Source organism: Polistes canadensis, unplaced genomic scaffold, assembly GCF_001313835.1.
Source record: "Polistes canadensis isolate GaletaPanama2010 unplaced genomic scaffold, ASM131383v1 scaffold_81, whole genome shotgun sequence".
NCBI classification, from domain to species: Eukaryota; Metazoa; Arthropoda; class Insecta; order Hymenoptera; family Vespidae; genus Polistes; species Polistes canadensis.
The window spans coordinates 576329-582157 of record NW_014569628.1 but is presented as its reverse complement, the minus strand read 5'-3'; the positions used below and the strand labels follow the sequence as shown (position 1 = coordinate 582157).

At 32.4% G+C, this 5829-nt stretch overlaps 1 long non-coding RNA gene across 3 annotated transcripts in view; it reads right to left on the bottom strand.

The window, feature by feature from the left end:
* Positions 1 to 408: 408 nt before the first annotated feature.
* LOC106786770 overlaps positions 409 to 5829 on the bottom strand; it is a 7028-nt gene continuing 1607 nt past the window's right edge. Inside the window, exons 2-5 of one of the 3 annotated variants that reach the window (XR_001381690.1) lie at positions 2509 to 3342; positions 1577 to 1964; positions 816 to 1155; positions 409 to 493 (exon numbers count right to left, since the gene is read on the bottom strand). This is a non-coding gene — a long non-coding RNA (uncharacterized LOC106786770). The remainder of the gene's footprint in view (positions 494 to 815; positions 1156 to 1576; positions 1965 to 2508; positions 3343 to 5829) is intronic. The other 2 variants (XR_001381691.1, XR_001381692.1) reach the window with 2 other exon arrangements.

Here is a 5829-nt window from a genome sequence, read left to right as displayed (position 1 = left end):
TATAAAAAGGATATTTATTAGTATATAAATAATACATCGATCGGGTGGGTCTGTTGCATATATCATCGAGCCATTCGAGAATAAATACAAAAAAAAAGAAGAAAAAAAATTCTAACAAAATACGTGCTATTAAATCGTAATTATTGATATAACCACATTAGAAATAAATGAATTATATTAATTCTTTTGTAATAATAACAAAATCCCAACACTAATTTGTAAATAACGATGGGGGGGGGGGAAAGAAGAGKGGGGGATGCGATAATAAAGAAAAATGAAAGATTTCTAATTAATCAAAGCTTGCACCGTAATATCAATAGATTGACACAAAAGAAAAAGAAAAAGAAAAAGGAAAATGAAAAACGTTAAACAAACTTTTTGGACACTTCGAAATTGGGCATTTTTGACACTTACGGGGAGCGATATACGAACCACTGGCTGTCTTTGTGACATTTTCTAAGATCGCGCGCACTCCTAATTGGTACATTCAGAGCTGCATCCATAGAAAAAAAGAAAGAAACGTTTTGATCAATTAAATTTAAACGTGTCGTCGTTTGAAACAGATTCTCTATTCGATTATTAATAATTGTATAATCGAGACAATTTCGAGATGAACGTGTCCAAGGGAATTCTGATCGAACACGTATATTATGTGTGTTTATTATTTTTGTATAAATATTATATAATGATTTTTTAAAATCGTTGCATTATTTATAGTTAAATTCAATGAACATTTTGCGAGAACGTAATATCGTAACAAAGTAATAAAATAAAAAGAAGAAGAAGAAGAAGAAATTTTTGTAAAAGAAGCTCACCTTGAGGCCAGACAGGACCGCAGCGGGGTCCGAGGGGGTCCGGTTCGAGGATGCCTGATTTGTAGCACCGTAACTAAGTTGTTGTTGATAATTGCAAAGGATTTTTTTATGAGCACTGGCCTGAGCTCTGTAAGCCGACACTGATAACTTCATTTCTTTCTGTTCCTGATAAAGAGTCTCCTCCTTACGGCATAACTCGTGTCAGGATAACTCATCATTCTTCGATTCACATTGTTTTATTTTTCTTTCCTTTCTTTCTTCCTTTCTTTCTTTCTTTCTTTTATTTTTCCTTATCAAAAAGGTATGTAATCGTAACGATAGTAGAACGAATGAAAATCACCTTTTTGCGTTTTTGAACAGAAAAATTGTACGAAAAAGTTTCTCAACGGGAAGAAAATAAACGTCAATGTGTGAAGAAATGGTTGAATGAATGGATGGATAGGTGGATAGGAAAAAAAAGAAAAAGAGAGATAGAGGAAGATATATAGTTGAAATAAAAAAAAGTAAAGGAAAGGAAAGAAAAGAAAAGAAAAGAAAAGAAAAGAAAAATCGAAGTCCTTCGGTCCTTGAAATATTCTTCTCTTTTCTCGAGTTATCTTTCTTCGTTCTTATACATATACGTATATATAGATATATGTGATACGTGCGTTACATATGTTTCTATATATATAGATACATATACATATTATATATGTAATATATAAATATATATATATATATACATATGTACGTGTGAATTTTTTCGTCTCGTTCTCGCTCACTTTTTTATATCCTTCGTTCACTGTTCACAAACAGAAAGTAAAGGACTACTTGATATCATTTCATCTTAAACCCGTTCATCCACACCACTATTGTTCCTTGATTTCCACCTTTTTTTTAAGTTTCTCCAAGATTTTCTTTTTTCTTCTTATCGAACGCACACTACTAACACGTATACACACGCGCACACCCACACAATTTGCATAATTTTTCTTCTCTTGCGACGTGTAATTCCAATTTCTTGAATATCTTCTTTTAAAAAACCATATTATAATATTTTCGCGAAATAAAACTTTTGTCTATCGTAATCGTTGTCTTTTTATTAAAACGACAGACGTTTTCGTTTCACCACACTTAACTTTCTTTCTCGTTTTACGACTGACGATTTCACTGATATACAAAAGAAAAAACAGAAAATATTTTTTTGAGCGTTCGTTGACCTCCTCCTCCTCCTCCTTCCTCCCTCCCAGCCCCCCTCCAAGAAGAAAAACGACGAAAATCAATTAAACAATTGTTCGTCCGATTTTCTTTTGCTTTTCGAAGATTCTTGTTTTTTTTTTAATTTTTCATTTATTTTATATCTTTTTATTATTTTTTTTTTTTTTTTTTGGAAGGATCGGGGACGCCGGTAATTTTTCGTGTTTACGTCTTTTAACAGAAGTTAATAAAGTCACGCGAGAAATTCTCTAATATGAATATAATATTATATTATATATATATTTTCTTTATTTTTCAAGGAAGACATCTTCTCGAGGATTTTTCTGCCTCGTCGTCCCCTTCGCGTGCCTTCCGTTTTTTCTCTCGATTTCTTTCCATAACTCTTCTCTTATCACTCTGTCAAAATTGTTCGAATACACGTTGCTTAACAATGATCAAAGATAATTTTAAACACCTTGTTTCTTTTTCTCTCACGGTGATTAATAATTAATAATACCTTTGAATTTGATTGAAATGTTCGATGTATAGATTGATCACTGATTCACACATAGTTTTTTTATGATCAAATTTTTATGATCGAATTATAATACACTTATTATATTTTTTAATAAAATATATTCACTGTGAACTCTCTCGAATTTTCGATATCTTTCTTCTTCTTCTTCTTCTTCTTCTTCTTCTTCTTCTCGTTCTTGGATATTTTTTAATTTATTAGGGGGCGAGGGAGGAATAAACGACAGGGATGAGGATGGTGGTTGTGGTGAGGGGGGATGAGAGAAATGAAGAAAAAAAGAAATCCTTTCCCTCGTCCTATAGTCCGTAACCTCGAAATCTTCCTCGATGACTATCCATCCACTCGGGGAATAATTAAATTCTAGAACGACCACGAGTCGTGATATAATCGAAGACGAAGGTCAATTCTCTTGGAAAATCAAATATCTCGAATACCGAAAGATCACAAATATGGGAACGAAAGAAAAGGAAGCTTCCAGGACTTGCGCCCTAATAAAGAGATAGAAAACTCAAGTGCCAAATTCGATGGTTTACGAAGACTTCGAATGAAAAAGAAAAAAAAAGAAAAAGCAAGTAAAAGAAGAAAATAAAAGGGAAGATAAAAAGATAGAAAAATGATAGAGAGAAACGAACGGAGAAAAAGGATGGGAATAGTACGGGCTGAGGGTTAGGAGGGTGATGGGGGGAGCGTTGAAGGGGATGGTGTTATCGAAAAATAGCAAAAAGAAATTTCTTGTCGAGAGTATTGCGCCAAGTTGGAAATCAAATCCGAGCCAATATTAATGTGTTTCTCAAACTTTTGCGAAAGTATCTCTTTCTAAAGGAAAAAAATTATTTCGTTAAAAATCTTTTCTTTCTCTTATTCGTCGTACACTAAAAAAAAAAAAAAAAAAAAAGGAAATCGCTTCTTTTTCAGTACCCCTTTTTTTTTTTGGCCACTCATACGACTCGTAATTACGTTCTCGTGAATGAAAGAAACGAGAAACAAGATAAAGGATTCCTTCTTTTCGTTTCCTTTTCTTTTTTTTTTTTTGCATTTCTCATTAAAAGGAATTTAATAAGAGGGGTTGGGAGGGGAGGGGAGAAAAAAGAAAAGAAAAGAAAAAGAAGAGGAAGGAAGGAAAAGTGAACTTTTTCGAGAAAGAAAAAAGGATATGGTACTACTCGAAAAGAGATGTTAGGTAAAGAATTTCTTAGCGGTTTGCCAAGAACGTCACAAAAGAGTCTGTCGGAGTTGAACTGTGTCGAGTGATATACGAGTATCCTAGTAAGTACTTGCTACGTGCCAAGGCTCGTGATAAGCGTTACGAGAAATCTCACATGGAAAACTCTCTCAACATGGTCGCAGTAATCTTTCCTAAGTTAATCCTTCCTGTTATAAAGTTTCGAAGAAAAATAAATACCTATTTACTGTTTCAGAATAAGAGAAGAAATTTAATAAGAATAAGAAGAAGAAATTAACGTTTCTTAACAACAACAAAAATAACGAAGAAGAAATTTTTATTCTCACAGGTTGGATCATTGAACATGGAAAACAAAATAAGATAAATCAACAATAACATTCGCGACACATTTTAATTATCTCTTTATGAAAAATAACGATGAATAAGATAAAATAGAAAGAAAGTAAATACAAAAAGACTAGATAGTCGAATACACACTTCTTCTGTCCGGAATAAGTCGGTCGAAACGATTATCGGACTAAAACATAGCTAGCTAGGCAAACTAACTATGCAGCTAGCAAGCAAACTGTGGTAGCTCGAGCATAACTGGATTACTAGTAGAAACGAACGAAGACGGGGCATCGTAGAAACGCATCGACTTCTAAACGAGAACAACGAAACACACCGAACAACTCCGAGGTGTTGTGTTCGTTCTATATTCCCTTTCTTTTTCCATCCCCCATATTTTCCTTTATCTTATTTTTACTTTATCTTATTCTTATTCTTATTCTTCGACGTTTTCTTCTCCTTCCTCTTATTCTCCTTGATTTTGATTCTTTTTCTTTTTCTTTTTCTTTTCCACCCTCTAACTGGATTAAATATTGTCATAAACTACAGACTTCAAGGGAACGAACGTGTTACTCTTTGCAAGCACGTCTCTTTCATGCGAATTTACTGTCGTTCCTTCCTATATTTGCTATTCTATTTCTCTCTCTCTCTCTCTCTCTCTCTCTCTCTCTCTCTCTCTCTCTCTCTCTCTCTCGCTTTCTTTCATATCGGTCACTTTTCCTACATTATTTTATACATAGGTATCCCCTGGGTTTAATGCCGACACCTATCTATAATTTGATATACCATTCTTTATGTACCTTTTTATATTATACTGATTTTTATTCCTATATTCTACACTTATTTTCAACGTGTCTTCTATCATAATATCTTAATTTTTCTAATTTTTCTATTTTAGTCGAATTTCTTATTTTGTATATACATATATATTTTTTTTTATCATTCTCTCATGTAAAACAATTGTGACGTTTGTCTAACTTTCCTTTTTCTTATCTTTAATTTTTAAATTTTTGAAAATTTCTATATCTCTTCTTTTTTTCTTCTCTGTTAGTCGAGCAAGAAAAAAGAAATGTGTAGCCAACTATTACTTTCACTATAAAAATGTCATCAATCATCGAGAAAATAATGAATCGTAGGAATTCGTTGAATTGTCAAATCTCAAACGAATAAATCAATACTCTGTTTCTTAATGATACGATTAAATGCAACAACGACATTCATGATTAACTCATGTAAGATCGAATTTTATAAAGTGCTAACGTGTGTTAACTCGATTATACGACACGCGATTTAAGGTCTCGATGTAGAAGGAATGAATACGATAAATGTTACAAAAGAAAGTACTTTTTCTTTCTTTCTTTCTTTCTTTCTTTGTTTTTTTTTCCTTCAAAAGTAATGTGCTCCGAATTCGACTGACAGATATATCGTCCATAAATTCTTCTTCCTTGATCAAACGATATAAGCCTTTTGGAAAATAAATCGAATTCCGTAGGGCTCGGGGATGGATTGCATAGTTTCTTGAAACGATCTCTCCTTCGATTATCTCGATTTAATTCAATTGGCAATTTAGTTTGATAAATCAATCCGAAAGTATTTTATCGTTTGTTACTTAAATGAAAATTTGTTATTAGAGAGATCGTATGTTAAATTTAATAAGAATTAACTGCGTCCATTTCGTTTGCATAATCTTTTTCCTCCTTCTCTTTTTTTTTTCTTTTTTTTTTTTTGGAGAGCAACAAATCTTTTTTAAATAATTCACGTTATTATCTTATATAATTGTTTTTTTTTTTTTT